At 37.5% G+C, this 23,308-nt stretch overlaps 2 pseudogenes; both read left to right on the forward strand.

The window, feature by feature from the left end:
* Window positions 1-4,198: 4,198 nt before the first annotated feature.
* On the forward strand, window positions 4,199-10,448 carry LOC149099572 (uncharacterized; annotated as a pseudogene).
* A 9,325-nt stretch (window positions 10,449-19,773) lies between these two features.
* On the forward strand, window positions 19,774-21,514 carry LOC110046567 (uncharacterized; annotated as a pseudogene).
* Window positions 21,515-23,308: the final 1,794 nt, after the last annotated feature.

The following is a 23,308-nucleotide window of genomic DNA, read 5'->3' on the forward strand; positions in this document are numbered from 1 at the left end:
CCTTTGAGATTTTCCTCATCAAATTTGGCTAAATTTTAGTAGGTGATCAAAGGCCTCGGAGTAGGGTGTCTTCCAGCCTCGCTGGTAAGCTTAGAATTTTTCAAAAAGTTTCCATATTTCATCAGTCAAAGTAATGAATGTACCTTAAAATTCATATGAAAACGAAATTCCGTGAGCTGCATTTTAGGCGACGTAGCACGCTTCACAAAATCGGTGAATTTTACCTTTCTGACCACAGTCGGCAACCTCAGTTCGGCCAAAATTCAATTTTGGCTCGTAGCAAAGCAAAAATACGGAATTGGAAAATAATAAATTGCTTTTTAGTGCAGAGTGCACTATTGGGAAGGTTATGGGGGTTGCCTGCCGCTAAGGAACTAAGTCGCTATGGCGCTATGGCACTATGGCCCTATGGCGCTAAGGTGTAAACTTTAATGTTTGTTTAATTCATTAATTTTAATTAATTAATTAACATTACGGCAAGGGGGTCGGGTGGGTTACTTAAGTAAAACTTGTTTTACCTACCTCTATTTGCTGACAACAAAGCTATATATTTGTTTCAGAAAAGTTCTTGCTCTCCTTGTGGTACTAAAACGAAACCAATTTGCTCTAAACGCATGCACAGATAAGTTAACGTTCGCGTCGACTATACATTAGGCGGAAGATATATTTCATACGGGATCACACACAAACGTTAAGTGCTCTTCCTTGTGGTAGAACCCAATAAGTAAGACGCATGCGTCCTTGCATCGTTAGGGTCCCACACTCCGTTTTCATTCCCAGAGCCACGTGGTTTTTGCCATGTGATGTGACTGAGGACGACAGTTGTTTTTCTAGTAACGCCACTTATCCCTTTTTAGTGAAAAAAACGCTACTGTGACTACGTGTCTTTTGGAATTACCCCAAGGTTGGTTCAATAAATATCATCTGCTTTTTTCAACTTAAAATAATGTGTTTGTCAGGTTCAAATAAAGAAGGGTAACGTATTGCATCTCCTTAGCGGCTTTAGTTGTCTCTGTAAATGGCCCAAAAAAATTCCCGAGTTTGGCATCAAAACTTGTCAAATTGTACATTTTTGACAAAAGAAACCAGGAAAGTGCTCAGATATTGCTTCAGACTCCGTGGCAGCTGTGATAGTATGAATTAATTTAATCAGTCTTTAAGGGACCTCGTTCACCAATGTAGGAGATAATCTCGACCAGGTGGCGCTGTTTACGTTCAATACTTCTCGTCAATGTTCTCAGTTGTATCTAATAATCGATATCAAGGTGTATAAATTTGAATGGTTTTGGCGGCAACAAGTGGTACTTGTATTCCGTGACTATTTGATAATTAAATTAGTTCTTGTTAATCGGTGAAAAATAAAATTTGCGTTTTGAGAAAAACAAAATCGTTTCTTTTCCATTTCTTCATCAGATATTTAACTTTCCTCCATCTATCTCCAGCGACGAAAGAAAAACCAATTACATCTTCCGTGTGTTTTGGAGAAAACAAAGGTTTCATGTTACATACCTTCGCGGGGAAAAGAAAAGTATCAAGTTACAAAGTTGGCGTGAAAAGCTAAATTGTCACGTATTCTTCTTCAACTTACTATTGAATTCAAAATAAAAAAAAATCAACTTAAACACTAGAGTAAAATTTAAAAGCTGTTGTGACAAACAGTAATTGTAAGAGAAAAAACCCTAGCAGACTATCAAGGTAAATACAAACCGGAAGTGAACCGAGCAGGGGTGCCCACTATTTTTTGTCTCTCGAAAGAACGTATGCTTCTCTTCAGTGGCTAGCACGTCTTGCTTTCACGGGCTTTGAGCTTTAGAATTTAGCATTATTTACAATTTAATTTTTCATTAGTCTGTATCATAAGATCTGACTTGTCAATAATTACATGTGTTGCAGACTCCGTGTCGCCTTAATCGTGGCGCCTTTTTCTCCACAATTAAAATTCAGTGACACTTAAAAGCTTTCAAGAGATGATTTGGAAATTCTTAGTTTCCTTCCAGACGACCTGAATTAAACTGGCAATGCTATCAATGCTCTTCAGCAAATATTCGTTCAGCTTTGCACGCTTCATTCTGAGAATTGAGAAACAATGCCGTGAGTAATTCAGCCATACCGCCACGGTAGTGGTTATTTCGCCAACATTTACCTTGTGGCGTCTTGATATGTCAGCAATGGACATGCCTCCGATTATTTCACAAAATTTTGCAATCCACCTGTATGCAATAACTTGTATGAAATAATAAATAAATAAATTTAAAGCGAACAAATTAATTTAACAAACTGGGCTCCTTGACTATTTTGAATCACTGGATAATCGAATTTTGCATCAGTGACGTGAAACTTTAGCCGTGTAGCCGTGTTTAGTTCTCTCCAAGTTTTAATATCGCAATAATTTCTCAGTTACTTTGTATTTCTCGATCAAACGCGTCATTACTCAAGTAGGTATGGAAATCGAAAACAAATGTAATGTGATTTCTTCTCTTTTTTGAAGGTCGTTGGAAACATGCCAGTTAACCAGATCAAAACAAGTTCATGACCCCTACTTTGATTGTCACACACACTTTTTCCTTGCCTGATGATAGCTGTACGCTGAATGTAACCAAACATGACTCGCAAGTGATTCTAATGGCCTGTCATTATTGTTTTTCGGTTCAAGCTCAATTTTCACCTTTGCCGAAAATTGCTTTCAAAGTCAACAAAGTAATCAAATTAAGTCGAGCAGCCAATGAAATTGAGCTGATCCCACGGTTATTAAACATTTCACCAACCGAAGCGTGAGCGCTTCAAAGTCACGTTTGTGAGCAGTATATATCACCGAAGAAAAAATTATAACTAAATAACATGTTAAGCGTAAATTTTTCCACAGCAGGATCTGATTCAGTTCCTTTCGCACACCGGATGACGCTACTTTCAATCAGCGCTTAGATGACGTCACAATCTAATATTGTGTGAAGGAGCAGTTTTGGTCGACTTTGTTGTTTATGTTCTATCTGGAGGCGATATACCTACGTGTATTACAGAGGCAAGTACGTTTATGGCAAATGAATTATTACGCTGGGCTTTGGTTGACCCAAATGTGGCTGTATCGCTTTTACTTTCCGCTGCTGATTAGATTGGCCAACGATGTTGAAACGAATCCTGGACCTGTCTTTTTTATGGAGTCGTCAGAAACAGTTCAAAGTAATAGAATGTCATCAGAAGTCAACCAAACGTGTGAAAGTCCGTCCATGTTAGTTTTAGCATTCAGATTAGCTCAGATGGGATTAAGACCATTAGATGTTGGTGGTGCAGGAGACTGTTTTTTTAGAGCAGTTTCACATCAGTTATATGGCACTGCAGCTTATCACTTACAGGTACGCGCAGTTGGGATTGAGCATTTGAGATATCACCCTGAATCGTTTATTGAAAGCAACATTGAATACTCATGGTTGGAATATTTAAATAACATGTCTAGACAGGGAACTTGGTGTGACAATCTCATTATACAAGCAGTTGCTAATGCATTAAACTGTACAATTTATATCACAGAAAGCGCTGAGAACTTTGTAGAGAGTAATGTGATAAATCCCGTCAACATGCAGGGAAGACCCAGAACGATTTATATAGGTCATTTAGATGAAATTCATTATGTTTCAACTACTCCAGTAGAGAATGAAGAATTAAATATACTGCAAAGACATCAGAGTGAAACACAGGAGGAAACTACATTACTAAATGATAGAAATCAAGCATGCATCACACAGATTGTCAGTCCAGTGAACCAAAAATCTCTAGACACTTCTATTGCCAGTGACCCTCTGGAAAAGCGTTCACGAGGCAATATATGAAAGAGAAAAGGGCTAATAGGCAATTCAGAGTTAGCGAGAATAAGAAGAAACAACAGAAACGAAAAGAAAATCTTGAAAAATCACGGGAATGTCAAAGGCAAGCTTCAAAAACCTATAAAATAGCAAATCCTGTTAAAGTCAAGCAGATGGACAAACAAACAAAAGCGAAAAGACGGGAATGTAATCTGGAGAAAGTAAAAGAATGCCAAAGACAAGATTTTCTAAATTATAAAAAAGCAAATCCAGAGAAAGTCAAACAATTGGACAAACAAAAAAAAATAAGAAGACGAGAATGTAATCTAGAGAAAGTAAAACAATGACAAAGACAGGATCTTCTAAAATATAAAGAAGCAAATCCAGAGAAAGTCAAACAAATGGACAAACAAACAAAAACAAAAAGGCGAGAATGTAATCAAGAGAAAGTAAAAGAATGCCAAAGACAGGATTTTCTAAAATATAAAGAAGCAAATCCAGAGAAAGTCAAACAAATGGACAAACAAACAAAAACAAAAAGGCGAGAATGTAATCAAGAGAAAGTAAAAGAATGCCAAAGACAGGATTTTCTAAAATATAAAGAAGCAAATCCAGAGAAAGTCAAACAAATGGACAAACAAACAAAAACAAAAAGACGAGAATGTAATCTAGAAAAAGTGAAAGAATGCCAAAGAGATTTTCTAAAACATAAAGAAGCAAATCCAGAGAAAGTCAAACATATACAGAAACAAGTAAAAACAAAAAGACGAGCAAACAATCTAGAGAAAGTGAAAGAATGCCAAAGACGAGATTTTAAAAAGTATAAACAAGCAAATCCAGACAAAGTTCAACTAAACAACAAGAGAAACAAAGCTCGGTTCCAAAATATGATGGATAGTACACAGAATGGAATTAACATTGTAAACAAGAGCCATGACCCTGGACAGAATAGAAAAAGGTCAAGAGATTCTAGTGGCATAAATCATTTCCAACAAGAGGCTACATGTACAAAAAGAAAAAGAAATGATTTTCAGGAAACTAAACAGCAGACTTGCCACAGCAGAGAATCTGTTCACATTTTGACAATGTCCGAACTGATTGAAACATTTCATAGGAATATCAAATGTGGCCCAGAATATATCTGCACTTCCAGTGATCAGTTATGGTACAGATCATCTGTGACAAAATGTAATCCAAATCTTTATAAAATATGCCCTCAAAATATTCTTAAATTATGCCTGACTGGAATTAAGAGTATAAATAACACCGAGTGGATTTGTTCAACATGTCATTCTAACCTTAAAGATGGTAAATTACCAAGTTGTGCAAAAGCCAACAAAATGATATTTCCTGATAAACCAGAAATACTAAATCTGAGTGTTCTTGAAGAAAGGCTCATATCACCACGTATACCATTTATGCAGATTAGGGAATTACCTACTGGTGGTCAGTTGAGTATTCATGGGAATGTTATCAATGTACCAGCTGATGTTAATTTGACTGTAAATGTTCTACCAAGACCAGTTAATGAATCACAGACCATTCCAATAAAGCTAAAAAGACGTCTTAGTTACAAACATTACTACCACTTTCAGAGCATCAGACCTAGCAAAGTATTAGAAGCTGCAAAATATTTAGTTCAGACAAGCAAATTATTTCAGAATGAAGGTGTACAAGTTGCTGATAGATGGTTGAATACACTGAATGGAAATGGTGGGGAGATGTCACAATTTATTGAAGGGCAAAATGTGAAAAGCTCAAATACAGCTGAAGATGTTTATGAAAAAGGAAAGAACCAGGGTGAACAGAATATGTTTGCAGAGAAAGGCAATTCCAATGACGACAGTGAAAGTGACAGTGATGAAAACTGGTGTGAAGAAACAGAACGCCCTTCAGGAATTATGGACACTTTGCTGCAAGAACCAGACATGACTGAACATGGGGAGAACATAATGAGCTTTGCACCAGCTGAAGGCAACAGACCTTTAGGGATATTTATTGATAAAGATTCAGAATTTTTGTCATTTCCCACAATATTTTGTGGAAAACGAAGAGCTGATAATAGTGAAAGAATAGTACCAGTGCATTATAGTACAATTTGGAAGTGGGAATTGCGAAGTCAAGATAGAAGAGTAGCACAGAGCATCCCTAACATTTTTTATAAACTGAAGAAATTGCAAATCAAACAGATTCAAGGCAGTGCATCACTTGCTCTTCGCAAGTGCAAAAGAAAAGGTAAAAAGTATACAGCCGGTGATTTGAAATCAGCTGGATCTTGGGAAAAGTTGATACACCTCGATGAAGGCTTCAGAGTATTTAGAAATCCAAGGGGGTCCCCTCCGTACTTTGAGAGATGCAAAAAGGACTTATTTGCAATGATTCGTCAACTCGGTAAGCCTACGTGGTTCTGTTCATTTTCAGCAGCAGAGACCAGATGGACACATTTGCTTCAGATATTAGGGCGGCTTGTTGATGAGAAAAATTATACTGACAACGAAATCCAATTTATGACGTGGCAAAAAAAATCAGACTTAATTAAAAGTGATCCTGTCACTTGTGCTAGAAACTTTGAACACATGGTGCAGTTGTTTCTTCGTGACATTTTGAAAAGTGCACTGAAGCCCATTGGTGAAGTAATTGATTTTTTCTATAGGGTTGAATTCCAACAACGTGGTTCTCCACACATACATTCTTTATTCTGGGTGAAAGAGGCTCCTCAATATGGAAAAAATTCAAATGATGATATTGCTAAATTCGTTGATAGGTATGTTGCATGTAAGGCAGATTCAGAAAAACTGGGTGATTTGGTTAATTTACAGAGATACCAACACTCAAAAACATGCAAAAAACAGGGTCATAAGATTTGCAGATTCAATTTTCCATTACCACCAATGCCAAGAACAATGATTTTAGAACCTCTTAGTGAAAACACTTTAAATGAAAATGAAGAGGGTTTAGTAAAGAAAAATTGTGAAAAAATAAACGACTTATTAGACAATTTAAAATACGACAATGAAATGAATTTTGGAGAATTTCTCCAGAAACTGGGTTTCACAGAGCAACAATATGTCACGGCCGTGAGATATTCACTGAAGCGTGACACACTTCTGCTAAAAAGATCTCCATCTGAAATAAGAATCAATAGTTACAACTCTGATTTATTGAAAGCTTGGCAAGCTAACATGGATATACAGTTTATCTTGGATCCTTATGCTTGTGCTGTTTACATTTTGTCATATATTACTAAAGGACAAAGAGGAATGAGCAAATTACTAAGAAAAGCATCTGAAGAAGCAAGCTCTGGTAATCAAGACATTATAAACAAAGTCAGACACATTGGAAACAAATTTCTCAATGCTGTCGAGATCAGTGCACAAGAAGCAGTGTATTTGGTTTTCCAAATGCCTTTAAGAAGGTCATCTCGTGAATTCCAGTTTATTAACACATCCAACCCTGAGGAAAGAACATTCCTACTAAAATCAATGGATAAGCTTCAAGAACTACCTGATAGCTCTGAAGATATTGAATCAGACAACTTTATCAAAAGATACCAAAGACGACCAAAACAATTAAAAGAATTGTGTCTGGCTGATTTTGTAGCGTGGTATAACCGTGTCAAGCAAAATAAAAGTCAGGTAGAACATGTGGGTCAAGTTAAAACGTCTACTTCTGATGATTACTTACCTGAGAATGATTTTGATGATAATGTTGATGATGATCTCACCAATGATAAGACAGAAATATGTGAAGAATATGAACTAAAAGGTGGATTGAAACTAGTTAAAAGACAAAAATCTAAAATTATTCGTTCAGTAAGATTTAACAAAAACAAGGACCCTGAGAACTATAGCAGAGAACAGTTAATGCTGTACACTCCTTGGAGGAATGAAAACAAAGATCTTATCCAAAACTGCAAAAGTTACCAAGAGAGATATGAACAACTTAAGAACACAATAGTTCAGAACAGACGGCAATATGATTGTAATGCAGAAGTGCTTGATGATGCAATAGAAAATATTGAAAATGATGAACTGAAAGAATTTGTAGATGTGGCCCCAAATACTCAACATAGAGACGAACAAGACCAAGAGATAGGAGCAAAACCAAGTCCGTTATTTGGATGCTTTGATCCAAGCACAGATAAACAACACTATCAATATGATTTAATGGATGATATCGGCATCTTTCCAAGAGCAAATGACGATGAAGATCTTGTAGTAAAACGCATGACTGATGATGATTTTCGGAAACTTGTTCGTTCACTTAATGTAAAGCAAATGGAATTCTTCTATCATGTGTTGAAATCCATCAAAACTAGTGATGAAGCACTTAGACTTTTTTTAAGTGGTGGGGCTGGTGTTGGCAAAACTACAGTTACTAATGCTTTATATGAAGCTTTGATCAGGTACTTAAATAGTGTTCCAGGTGAAAACCCTGATGACGTTAAAGTACTTAAAGTGGCACCAACAGGAAAAGCAGCATTTAATATCAGTGGTAACACTCTTCACTCTGCTTTTAAAATACCTGCTAATCGAGGTTTTGAGTATTGTACACTTGACAGAGAGAGACTTAACACTATTAGAGCACAGCTGAGAAAACTTCAGGTTATTTTCATAGATGAGATTAGTATGGTAGGCAGTGGCATGTTCACGTTCTTGAATTTATGCTTACAGCAGATCATGGGTACGCCAAAACCATTTGGAGGGGTTAATTTGATCACTGTTGGTGACCTGTTTCAGTTAAAGCCAGTTTTTGACAAGTGGATTTTTGAGAATTCAGGAAGTGCCTACAGTGCATTAGCCACAAATATTTGGCAAGAACATTTTAAGATGTATGAATTGTCAGAAATTATGAGACAGAAAGATGACAAAGAATTTGCAGAGCTTTTAAATCGCCTTAGAGAAGGAAAACACACAGAGCAAGGTATTGAGGTCCTAAAAGGATTTTAAAAGTAAAGCCAGGAGAAAGTGATTATCCCATGAACATCACTCACTTGTTTAGTACTAACCAAGCAGTAGACAGTCACAATGTTAAAATATTTAATAACTCCAAAAACCAAAAAGTTAATATTTGCGCAGTTGACATTGTAATTGGAGATCTGTCCGATGAACTAAAGGAAAGACTGAAACAAAAAATCCCAAATGATCCAACCAAAACCATGGGATTATTTTCTGTTTGTTCTGTCCATGTTACAGCAAAGTATGACCTAACAACAAATGTGTCTGTCCTTGATGGTATGACTAATGGAACAGAATGTACAGTTGAAAAAATTGATTACAGAGTACCGGACTCTACTAGACCAAGTATTATATGGGTAATGTTTCAGGATCCTAAGATCGGTCATCACTGGCGAAGAGAATATTCTCATTTGTATAATGTACAAATACAAAGCACCTGGACACCAATCTTAGAAATCACAAGGCAATTTAGATTGTACAAAAGAAATCAAGTTCAAGTTCTTCGTAGACAATTCCCTTTACGACCAGCTGCGGCCAAAACAATACATCGTTGTCAAGGTGACACGCTTAATGAAGCAGTTGTTGATTTACCAGCTTCAACGAGAGAACATATGCATTATGTTGGTCTAAGCAGACTTCGGAATCTTTCAAGTTTGCATATCTTAAACTTAAATGAGAAAAAGATACCTGTGAGCAAGAAAGTTGCATCTGAAATGTCTAGATTAAGATCAGAGGCATCTTTAAAACCATGCATTTCCTTTCTTTATGAAGCACCAAGTAACAAAAGCAACTTCAAAATTTTGTTCCTAAACGTGAGATCTTTACATCTCCATATTGAAGATGTAGCGTGTGATTATAGTGTACAAGCAGCACATGTGAATGCATTCGTTGAGACAGCTTTATGTTCAAGGGACAGTGATGAGGCATATGACATGGCCAACTTTCGCCTCTACAGAAATGACTATGATCCACAGAACAATACTAGAACACCGTATGGATCAGCTGTGTATATCAGAAATGATGTAGAGTGCACCTGTGACCCCTTTAGATTAAACTACAACAATACAGAAATGACTGTTGTTATTATCAATTTACCTGGTTGTAACAAGATACATGTTGTTGGGATATATCGATCTAAATCAAAAGTTGTATTTCCTAAATTAATTGAAGCGTTAGAACATTTACATCGCACTATTCTTTGAGAACCACAGACTCCAGTCATAATTTTAGGAGACTTTAATGTCAATTTTATGGAACCTACCTCTGAGCAGAAAGCTCTTGTGGGATATATGATCAAGCAAAAGGGTTACACTCAGCTGATAAAACAGTACACAACAGATTATAAAACTCAAATAGACCACATATACACTAATATTCCACAACAAGTTCAAAGTTCTGGTACATTGGAGTCATATTATAGTGATCATAAGCCCATTTTTGTTTGTCTAAATGTAAGCAGCTAGAGCACATTGTTTTCTATTGCTAGTTATTTTGTCAGGATATGTAGGAATGATTTTATTGTTGGCTAAATCTTTTTGTTTTGTTGACTTTGCTTGAGCACAAGTTTCTTATTTTCATATTTGGGTTTGATTTTTAATAACATTAACCACATGTATACCCATGTAGTTTACAGATATACAAAAGATTAAGTAAAAATTGTAGAGGAGAAAAATATACGATGAACCAAATAAAATGTGTTGTTTCTCGGTGGAAACATGATCTCGCTTCTAAGAGTGAGGTCATTGTGTGCCGTGGTGAGGTAGTGACTCCTCACTACCTGTAGTCAAGATGCAGGCCATCAGAGTTGAAATGTAAGTTAGTCGTATGTATTTTGAGGGGTTGGGAATTTATTTGAACTTGATTTAAGTTAGTATTAGGGGAGCAAGGTATATTTTACCAATGTTAACTGCTTACTGATTGTTTTTGTAACACATTATTTTGCAGACTGCTGTTTGAGTACAATATGCCTAAATGTTCATGATTCTGAATGGTAATACATTACCAAGACACTGAAAGCACTGAAACTACCTACAACTCTTCATTGTATCATCTCATTCAAGACACTACAAAGAACAGTTATGTGCATTTAAGTTTGTACATGATTGCATGTTCTATACATGCGTGCTCCATACAACATGCTATGGTATGCACAAGCTCAACCAACAATGGATGTTACTCTGAATATGCTGCTAACAACACCTTCCGGAAATCACTCTGCATGGTCTACATTTCTGTTGCTAAAGAGAAATGAGAAATGATTATGGATGTCACTCTATATGGTCTACATTTCTATTACTAAAGAATTAGAGAAAAAATTATGGATGTCACTTTAATACGCTGTGTAAGTCATCTGGAAAAAGATCTATGCAAATCAGAAACAACTTGCCATCATCATCTGCTTTCTCTCTAAGCAAGAACGACCACAAATGGTACTCTGAATATATATGCCCATCTACGAGTATGGAAAGTCACTTGGGTGGTCTTCTTAACGCAGTAAAAAGACACCAAAGAGGTTACTCAAAAGCAATGCAAAAGTATATATACAATGCTAAAGCTGTGCATCTCGTACACAATTCAAGATGACCAAGTTACTGTCATATATGTAGCTAAAATAAATAAATATCCTTTATTTACCGTCGGTCTGTTCATAAAGAATAAATTCAATGTCAGGAACAAATGAATCAAATCAAACAACAAGGTTAAAAACCCCAACTGGAAGAAGGCAAACCAGTTGACTATTTACGAGCTTGGCCAAGGTGTTGAACTTGGGTCTGCCTGAGCTAATCAGCCATGCTGATTTATTTGAGGTAATTATTTGTTGTGGGCTGTACAGTCCAAGAAATGTTGCTGGACATAATGGTTTATGTGTCATTTGTAAACAACAAGGCATAGCATTTGTAGTATTGCAATCGGCAGAAATTGCCAATAATGGGGCCTTCTAGGAACACTGGGATGCTGAGATGCGTGAAAGCATGGCAATTGTCCATGACAGTTGTTGTTCTTGCTGTTTATCCATCAAAAGATTAAGATTAAGAAATACAAGTTTATGTTGAAAAAAGTGATGTCGAGTTATTTTTCTCTGATAAGTGCACACACTCACAATGATGACATTACATGAATGACTAAAATCAAGGTTTCTACAGTATACACCCATCTTTGTCAAGGGGCAAAGCCCAAGATGTCTTTGGGATCACTACTCGTCACCTATGTAGATGACTGGATTACAACTGCTGTACATTACAGAGCTGACATTAACGGCCATAACCCATAAAAACCGGTGTCGTATGCTTGTTGGGCTCTTAATGTTATGGGTGAACTTGCCTGCTGTTGACACAATTCACTCAAACCAACAAGTTAAGAGTCACTAGATACAGACAAAGGATGCCTCAAAGCTTAATGACAGTCCTGCATTACACTCTGCACTATCTGAGATTGTCTCACTAGTTGATGTATTTGTGTCAAACCCTTTTCACTGACAAAAAATGAAGGAAAATCATTTTTGGTCCCAAAGTCGAGTGGACCGCTTTTAGTGGGACTGCCACTTAAAGTTAGCATCAACAACAGGGAGAGTTTTAATACAGGTACTTGCAGTGACAAGTAAAGCTTGTTTGTTGTGAGCTACTTCAAAGAAGGGAGTAACTCAGGTGACATATAGTTAATAAGCAACCAATTTAACTGTTATAAAAAATCAGTCCCCAGAATGTATTGCAAACCGTGCACAATTCATTTGAAGGAATGTTTAGAAATCCACTACTAAAGGACACTTACCTTGTTGAAAGTGTGCATCAAAAAAGGTGGCAATGTGTTGCTGGCTGTCATTTTCAACATCAACATTGCCAGTGATGCCACCTCCTCAGTGTGACCTTCGTATTTTCCGGTAACTAGGAAGATTAATAAATACTTGCACCTTAAAGTTAATTTTTTTTGAGCATTCACTTTCTTGATTAACAGATCTACACAAATGGACATTAACTGTCACCTCAAAACCTTCTAAGTTACAATATGGTATTTCTTCATGTTAGCAAGGTACAATCAGCCCATAGGAAAGAAATAATTTCAATTTCAAAATGTTTCACTGCAGTCAGGTAACTAAACCAATTTCATAAAATGCATCAGTAAGTTCTACAAATTATTCTGTAAAAATTAAGTTAAAACTGTAAAGCTGTCCACTGTTTATAATTTTTTTACCTCTGCCCCAAGGGAGAGGAGGGGTGGGGCAAAAATATATGTTCCCTAATTATTTCTCAAGTCAATTGGATCATTGGAAAGCTCTCACCACCACCCCTCTCATTCATTCATGGAAACCAACTAATTAATACAAAACTCACATGGCCTGGCAGAATGACAGAATATGCACAGTGTAATTTAAGAGCTCAGCTAACATTATTGTGTTGCAGCTTACCCTTTTTGTCCATTCCAAAAAAGGATAGATTTTCAGACGAAGTACCCACATCTGAAAACACACACATGTACACAAATGTTCAAATCAATCGGCTGCATGATGACAACAAATCCTTTTCAGTCAGACTCCATTCACGCAAAAGTATTTGTTTAGGTTTTGAACAGACACTGAACTCATTACCAGTGTTTGACACTTCATTGGAATGAACATGAACATTGAACAGCTATCTTAATCTTAATTTATTCAATTTCGCACCTCTACCATTGGTATAAATTAGTTTACTTTTTGCACAAATATTTTTTAACTTGAAAATGGTGCCAGGATGACACCGAAACGTCGTTGCTCAGTTCTCTTTTCAGTAGCATTATTAGGTACATAGTTTAGGTCTTTCATCATTTCTAGCATATTTATTGTATAAGTATTAATATTATTTTGTCATATTTATGTTCTCGAAGATATTAGCTAATTTAAGCTACCTAAAATGTGAGAGGCATGATCATGTATGCATGCATGTATGTATGACTGTATGCATGTAGGTGTGTATGTAAATATTGCAGTGAGTTTCAGTTGTTAATTTCTGTTACCAGGTTTAGTTTAATTGTCCCCCTAGTATAAATAGGGTACAATACTAAAGTCAAACAGTAATAATCGCTAACACTTCCTAATTATATGTACTAACAAGTGCATCATTTGTTAAATGGAGGTTGTGTGCCTAAGACATCCATGCAGCTCCTAGATAGAGACTGCTACTTTGCTGGCAAATCCTGGAAACCGGGCCATGAGACCATGGAAGGGGAGACAGGCACCTGTCACAATGAACTGTCTAAAAGTGGAAAGAGGGAAGGTGGGAGGGGAGGGGGAATGGTTGAATACATGCTCCCATGCAAAACAACACTCTCTGTAAACGCTAAAGTTGTGAAGGCTGCCAACACGCTTCCGTACAGGAGCACATGGAATCCTGATGCATGCACATGTCAAAAACACCGCTGTCTACCAGAGGCGAGCACATGCACTCATTGTTGTTAACTCTGTTAAATTGCATTGTCCATTTACACCAAGAAACAAGTTAGATTGTTAAACCTCGACTGACACCTACAGTGAAGACTACAAGTATCTTACCCCTTTAAAGGTATAATGTTCAGTTCCAGAAAATATCCATACTCCCCACACAGAAGGGATTGCAATTTCCTGGGAGGGGGTGGGGGGTTCAATAAGACCAAATAAATTTAAAAAATGTATGAAACTCAATCAAAATTTCCATAGCAGTGGAGGGGACTTACAAAAATTCCCTTCCGTGAGGGAGGTATGGATATTTTCTGGAACTACACAATTTAGGTTAAATAACTCATCACCTAATTTAGATGAAACAATACAGTGTACATGGTAGGAGTCTAACCTTTGTCATTTGCCCGCTTTGCCACGCTCGTCAGGAATCTCCAGGTTGATTCTTAATAATAAACAGTCAAGTAATTCAGATGATCAAATCCATTCTTATTCAGGGCCCCTTATATCACACATTCGTTGAGATATTCTGCATTAAGTCATAAATTTGAAATAATTGAAAGAATGGCCACCGTGGTTTTTATATCTTATTCATTTGTGCTGGTGCAAAATGAAAAAGTAGGACAAGAGGAATGGCAAAATTCCCAGACATTTTTCTGATAAAAATACAATTTTCCTTACCAAAGAAATGAAGACTAATTCATCAAGAGTGTAAATTTTCAACTGATTTGCCTTCTTTATTAAAGAAAGATATTATGAGATCACTGCTGTGACCCCATATGTTTCTTCCAGCCTTCAATGCTATGAAATCAGTTGTTAAATTATTTTAATTTTTCCTGACTCCAAATAAAATCTCTGAGTTTTTTCTGATCTTTATGGAATTTTTTTCCCTGAATATTTTTGGCCTGTTGCAACCCTCTAGTAATATACTGCATGTACATGTAAAGATGACACTTTCTTCCAAACTAATGTAAATTACACAAATGTGTAACAGTATGACTGCACATTAAGTAATTAACCCTTTTAACTTACTTCCATCCTTGGGAGGTGGCGTGATGGTCAAATCAACCATACACGATTGAGAAGTATTTGTGGCAGTTGCTGTGATAATCAACAAAAATATCAAAGCTCAATGTACTGATTTGTGGTTATTATCTTTTGATACTGATATGGCCAGGCTAAGTTGCTTATAAAAAGGAAACCATGGTGCTCACAAATTTCTCTTTATAACATTAGATGTCATTTATTATTGCAGAAAGATACAAAACCCATTGTACACAGAAGCTTACTAAGTGTTTGTGTTTTATCACCGTCCACCAGGCAATTCAAACTACATGTACCCTGTTTGTAAAACTAAACAAAGAACTAGATTGATATGCATAAAGATTAAATAAGTCTGTTTCTAGAAATCACTATGATTCTTTACTCTGGATGCAGGCTGTCAGACTAGCCTTTCAGTGAAGAGGCCTATTTAGTTAAAACTTGGAAATCAGTCATTATTACTTAGAAGTAAGGCCATTTGAAACCTTGTAGAGAGTATGATTTGTTTACAAACCCCTGTGCTCTAACCATTGACCACTGGAGCTTTTTGCCAAACACATTATTTTTTAGGACATTTCGGAGATTTTCAGCCTGGATGAGCCAAATTAGCTTCAATGTATTCGAAAAAACATTTGCAACATGACAGCATGCCTTTCTTTCCACTAACATCTCGTTTTACGACATTTTCGCTAGGTCCACATACTAAGTACTGTTAATCTTGGTTTTTGTTTCATGACAGTAGAATTGGACTCGCCCAATAACAGAGTACTAACCCCCCTCCCAAAATCTAATAACACTCCACATACTCACGCAGGTAAGGATCAAGAACAAGAAAGATCTTTGTGGCAGAATGAGCAGTTGAAAATTCATTTACTAACTCATCTCCAGACATCAGTCTGCTGTGTACATCGGCCATTGCATGACCTTTATTATGTGATTTGATAAAGGTGAGCCTGCAAATAAATAAAAGGCAGTCATGTCAATTTTTAAAATATTCGTGTTTACAACGAATGGAAAATATCTGTGTATGTGAATTTCAAAGGTGGGTTATAAATTGCTCACAACACTAAAAAATGGAAAAGATCATGGCTATTAAGGTGCCTCTACACAGTTTTAAGCACTTTCCAAGACAGATTTTGGTGGGTCATTATTACCACTCTTTAACAGTCAATGCTACATATGGTATCAAAAATTGCCTAACCTTCGATGAACACGTTGTTACCATTTTCGTGAGACAACAGGTTGCCATAACAACAGTTTGACCTGCTAACAAAACCCTTAATTTTGGATTTAAATACGGATCTTAACATCTTATGTCAAGTCAGTGATAGGGCAGTTTTTTGATACCATTATTGGAGCATCAACTAATAGAGTGGTGATTAACGACCAAACAGTATCATCGGTTTGGAAAGTGCTGTGAAATGTTTTAATCCATCGGATATTTCCTGCCCACTGCCATTTTCGATTTTATGTAGTCAGAGCCTGGCTGTCCGTATTGTTATTCATTCAAGATGGTGCTTTGTGTGAAACAACTGGGCAACACACTGAAAACATAAGATCACATTGGCAATGATAATCTTCTCAGTAGCCTGTTTAGCCGACACGATTCACGAGCGAGTGATTTTTAATCGCAGTTCCGCTAAATTCAACTTGACTATTCACCAATCCCCTCATGGCTTTACTAACACAAAAGCACGTGCCAGCCTGACGATCGAAGAAACTACTGTTCACAGAATATCCATAGATTGAACAATAGGCGCTCTTATCATATCACATGAGTTGAATTTCATTTGTTGAGCAAACTGTCTTGTTTGGTGGCTTTGCAATAGTTACTCTCCTTTACAAGGCTTACCTGGACAAATCCTTCCCCAACAACATTGGGAACGAAGCCAGGAGATGACGACCAATTTCTTTTGGAGTGTGTCACCTCTGAAAGACAACCTCTTGTATTCATCCCTCCTTCTGGAGACTCTTGAGTCTACTCTTTTGAGGGACTGAATCCAGCCTTTTGTGCAGGAAAACAAACGGTCTACGGAATGTCTTTCCGCTTGTCTTCTTTGCCCTCTCATTAAGGACAGGAACGTTTGTTTCTCACTCTTCATGGTCACTTTGATCGTTTTGATCAAGATGACTGGCATCGTCGTTCATGGTCGACATGTTCACAGGACAGCGAGCAAAGACAGATAAATATAGCACGCGTGTTTGAAATTTAAGACAGAAAGGGTTACATATTAGATCAATACAATAGATGCTTTTGTGGTAACATCCTGTGACAATAAACAGGCATAATTTCACAGGTCATTGATTGGTCAAAAGGCTGGCATTTCTCAGCTGGGTATGGGAAATGTTGCTGGTGTTTTATAGCCGAGAAGGCCTTTATTTTCTGGAGCAGCCAAGAGAATACAGTTTCTTCTACAGAGAATACTTAAACTACATCTCTTTCATAGTGTCTAACCCGGCTGTTCCTCTGGTCAACCATAATACTGATGACAATGGATAACCATGTCTTCAACTGTGCGTTTACAGCTCCCCTGGTTGGAAATTTAGAATGCAATATATGGTGAGTTTAAAAACATATCCTACACTCAAATAGACTATGTACGATCGCCCTGATGACAGGATAACAAATTCCAAATTGCACAGATTGTTTCCAAGTTGACAAGACAGTTTAATACATGAGGATAACTAGGACCGACATCATTGACCGAACTATTCACTAATCAAACTTCATCTAACGATAGGGCTTGATCATATATTTGAACAAAATCGAACCAAAAAAAAATTGTGAGAGAGTTCAATTGTGTTCAAACCCAATCAGACTAAATCGAACACGATCAGAAATATCTAAAATTCGTCCTAAATACCACCAGCAACAGCAATGTCTTAATTCAAATAAACCTTCGGCATCAAAAATACATTGAAATGGGAAAGTCATGGCCTAATGTGACACCTGGTAATGAAAAATATGGTTACTGAAACTTGCAAATACCAAGACACAAAGTTCAGTGGAAAGTAGAAAGTTATTCTTATTTCGCTGTAGTTCTATTACATTTTTTGAGACTACGAAGTTTTGAATAACCTGAGTAGTCCATGCAGCTGGTGCTTTCCTTTCAGAGCAAGCGTGCTCGCTGCCTTCCATTCCCACGAATTTGCCACCAACGCGCTGGCAGCTCCTGAGAAAAATGCAATCGCCTGTAACAAAGTATTTCCAGAAGATGAGGTAAGTTAATTGCAAAAAACTAGTCGTTTATGAGTTATTCACCAACGGTTATTAGATAAAGTGTGATAAAAACCGCCATATATGCAAGTAGAAGGCAGTGATACTGACCTACCACACATTCAAACTCGACCATTGTTTTGTAATCAACATGCCACATAACCGGCACATAGCCTCAAATCAAATGCAATCAAACCTAATCGATCCCGGGTCGAACTCGAACGTTAGATTGAGTTTGATTGCTCTGGGAACAGCTTGACGGTGTCTTTTCCTAGAAAACCATGGGGAAAAATGCAAAACAAGTAAGTGTGCGAGCGTTACTGTGAGTGACGTGCGTGTTAGCCGGGATGCCACGAGCCGCTACTAGCGCATGCACGCTCACAGCTATGCTCGCACGCTTAATTTTTTTGCAGATTTTTGAGAAAAAGAAAGACTGCAGTCTGGACGGTGTTTGATCAAAGAATTCAATCAAACCCAATCAAGTGACTGGTGTTCAAATAGGTTAGATTGAATTCAATTACTCGAACGTCGATTTGGTTCAATAGTGACGTCGGGACCAGGTAAAATTGTAAAAAGCGGATTCACAGTAGTCTAGATAGAAGGTGCTAGGGTGGCTTACTAATAGTCTTTTCGAGACACAGAAGCGCGCACTGCAACTCTCTGCTAGACGTCAGCATTAGTCGCACGTGCAAAAATGACGCATGTAACCATTCAAAAAAAGGAAAACAATTTAGCACTTGATAGGCGTGCGTGGACTCAATTGTGTGCGTGAAAAATTTTGCACCAGCGTCAGTAAATGCTTTAAGATCCCCAGTAAACTGTTGAGTTTTCAGTAACACTCTTGCAAACTATCTATCCACTCTGCAAAGATAATAAAATGATGAATCAGAATGTATTGACATTGTAAGGTATTGCTGCTTTCTCTAGTGCATGCTAAACTTCAAACTCGATTCCACAGAGTCCATAGATGTTCAATCGATTCAATGAATCAACCGTCTTCGCATTAACACTTACACGCAAACACTTTGAGCTAGATCACAAAATGTAAGTTCCGAAAGTAACAACCCTCCTAAAATGGCAATCCACGAAAGCAGCAAATGTAACTGGGGAAAAGAGCACACATTTATATGCAAAATCTTGTTAAGAAATAGAACAGTTCAAACCCCATTTAACGGCCACCCTTGGGGAAAGGGATAGTGGCCACTTAAAAGGGGAAAGAGAGGAATAAATATAGAAATTGCCCCACTGGTATATTAGCCGCCTTATAGGGGTGGCCGTTTAATAGAGGTTGGACTGCATGGCAAAGGAAGGGATTTCCACACGATGTAGTGTTCATCGTGATTAGATTTTGATTTTGCTTTCTTGTTTTCAGCAAATCCATCATGATGAAACCAGTCACTTTGCCATGTGGGCATTCTACATGTATGAATTGCTACGGGAGACTTCTGGAGATAGAAGAACAAAAAAACAAATCTACCGTACTTTGCCCTGAATGCTGAAAGCACTTTGGCAGAGAGGCATTAACAATTAGCTATGCCATGGACAGGGATACAAGCAGTCTGGAAGTTCAATGCTTGAACAAGGATTGTGGGTGGAAAGGGCAACTGGGAGAGGCCGAAGACCATAACCGGCAGTGCCCCAGTCAGGCTAAAATATCATGCCCCCTTGGCTATAATGAGAAGCTACTTTGGTAATTCAAATATCTTGATTTTCTTTTTGTTATCGAATGCTTTTAAAAATACATACACAGTCGTACTTTAATGGAGGGTGGAGGTTTTTTATCTTTAAGAGAGTAATCCTGCTATACTGTGCACTTCCTCTCTATTCAAGCACGTAAAAAAAAAAAAAAAACATCGAGCGAAGCGAGCGCGAAGCATGCTTGGTCCCACGCGAGCAGCTTGGTCCCATCTACTACCCAGTCAAGTCTTCCGTTTGGCGTTAACGTCCAGTTCTCTCATGATTCTATCCACGCATTCAATGATCAAATGAAAACATGAGAAAATAGAGGCCTGTGAGCAGACTACAATTCCTTTAGAAATTGAATCATGGCAGTGTAGTCACGCTATTAGTAAAGGGGTAAACTTGTTGTGAGTAAGTAAAGCTTTTTTTTTGTTCAGACTTTGGACTTTGTGGTTTGGCCGGGAAAAAGAACTAAATTGTTCCCACTTTGTTCCAGAATATATCCAGTTACAATCACATATGTAACGTGCATTCATGCTTTGCTTTGGGAGAATTGACTTTATGTATTGAACAAAACTGGATTGTGTAATTTTATAATTGCAGGAGTCAGGTTGCAATCCACTTGAGTTCGTGCCCAATGAAGGTTGTAACTTGCAAAGTAAAAGGATGCAACCTGATGTTTCAGAGGGCCTTGTGGGAGGACCACATGGTCTCATGTGCTCTAAGCCACTCAGTTCTATACGAGGGCGAAATACAGAGACTACGTCTTCAACTATCCGGCCAGAAGGTATGAAATGATTCAGAATACACACTGTCTCACCTACCATCTGATTATAAAAAGGTCTATTGTTCCCTAAATAATGGATTATGTTGTTTTAAAATGGTTATACTGAATTATCAGTCAAGCAATCAATGAATCTGTTGGTGGATAGATCAATCACTTAATCAAACGTTCAATCGTGCCATCATTTAATCCTTCAGTTTTTGTCATGAATAAAGCAATAGATTTATAAAGGTAAAGGGACTAAGTGGAGCCCAACTGGTCTTAATCATACGAGTGATTAACAAGATAGGTCGATCGCGAAGCGGGAGTCCGATTTGTTCAGTAATAAAGAGTATCAGAGACCAGACTGGACAACACAAAGTCATGTTGTCAATTGTTTGAACAGTGGATTCAACCTGAATTTTATTTTTCAAACAGAATAATGTTAACGTAGCCGAGGAGTTAAGAGAGGAAAACGTGTTCTCTTTCATGTGGAAGGTAGACAGGGGCAATGCCACAGTGGCAAGCCAATCACACAAGGTGTGCAACACTAAATGGAGGGGTGTGTGGAAGGAAGGAAAAACATTCCTCCAATTAGAGTCTTCCGTAAACCCACAGAAGATAAAGGCCAGGTGGGTGATGAAATCTTGTTAGACAATTATTGAAGCCTCAAAATACTGTCAGTGAAAATTCGAAAATCAAACTCTCCATAAAACGAACACTTCCATAAGGAGGCTGCGGTCATCTCAGGGGGAAAGGGTATGGTTTCAAACTGTTTATTTGAACAGAACGTCAAAAGTTTTCTAGCTGTAATAGCGAACGTAGAGGGGACAGAAGAAACGGTAATACCCAGATATATGAAGGATCACGCGAATAAGATAAGTAACTGAGTAACCATGCATTTCTTTCTTTCTTAACGGTATCATCCTAATGCCCGAAAAAAAAGCAGAAGTAATAGCTGCTGTTCCCATTATTGACATAAAAGAAGGGGAGATGGTGGGAAACATCTCTGAAGGTAAAACAAGAAATGGCCAGCCAAGTGACCAGTTAACAGTAAATTTTTTTGTCACTACTTTTGTGCACATATAGGTAAATTAAAGTAAGAGTGACAAGAAGCACTTCATGGCTGGCTCCACGGGAGAAATTTAGTTTTGTTTCCCAGATACCCTCGATGTTCCCCGAGGCAAAGCAGAGAAAAACACTTAGGTTGAGGGGAAACAAAACTCAATGTTTTTCGTGGAGCCAGTCAGTAAGTGTTTTGTTATACATCCCAACTAAAACAAAAAGAAAACAAAACTACGAAAAATCGTTCGCTTGACGCTCAATGGGACACAAATTTGAAGAAGTTTCAAGGAGCATGGCCTGATCAGGTGCGAGGCAAAAGTTCAAGTCAGTTGTTGTTTTCCTAGGGAGTTAGTGAGATTTGATTGACCACACATGACACTTTCTCCTTTGATCGGAAAACATATTTGAGTTGGGAGGTATAACAATCAGGGGCCCGCTTCTCGAAAGCCCCGGAAACTTTTCGGGCCCGTAGAGCCATTTTTAGTTCATCTGTATCTAATGACGGAAAAGTCTATATGCCTGAAACTTCTTGTATGAAGGGAACCTCTGTTCATATTAAGAAAATGAGAATAAAACAGCTCTGTAATCGTAAGGTTCGAAACTTTGCTATGGCTCTCCAGGTGTGAAAAGTTTCCAGGGCTTTTGGGAAATGGGCCCCAGGTTTTTTCCGGCTATACACATGCACAGAATTGAATAAAAACTTCAGTTTTTTCCCATTTCTAACTTGGGCTATATCTGCAAAATTTTCGAAATAACATGATTTTCGTTGTTGTCTTGAACTTCACAGATCTTGTTGAAACGTTTCGAGCTTTTTAAGAAAGTTATCAAATTAACTCAGTTCCTTAGCAAACATTCAAAGAAATCAGAAACCATAAAGTTTAAATTTCATACAATTAAATATTTCTGAAGTTCCAGTTGAGTTGACTATTACTGGGAGCTTAAGCAATGAGGACGACGTGATTGCGACTGCGTCTGGATTTATTCCTTTTTCCTAAAATTTGGCTCTAGTAGAAGATTTAGGAGTCGTGTTGCAACTAAATCCAGAGTAATCAAAAGTAGGTCAATTCAGGCAGCTATTCTGCATAGGAGCCAGAGAAATGTGCAGGTATTTAAAATGCACAAACTATTTTGGCATTCTTGTCATCCTAGTTTGCTTAAACTCCAAGACACGGCATAGCAGATTGTTTGCCCATATCTCTTGTCATCCTTCCTGTTTGGTGGTGTTGAGTTAAAACCCTTTTTGGGTGGCCTTCGGGTTTGCCAGAGACTTTGCGGAAATTTTCTTCCGTATATAATGATAATGGCAATCATAATGATAATCAAATTAATGTACAAACGTGTGAACGAAATTAGAAAATTTGCCCCGTTTATTAGAGATATAGC

This window comes from Orbicella faveolata, unplaced genomic scaffold (assembly GCF_042242905.1).
Source record: "Orbicella faveolata isolate gen_17 unplaced genomic scaffold, um_ofav_v1 contig_46, whole genome shotgun sequence".
Taxonomy (NCBI): Eukaryota; Metazoa; Cnidaria; class Anthozoa; order Scleractinia; family Merulinidae; genus Orbicella; species Orbicella faveolata.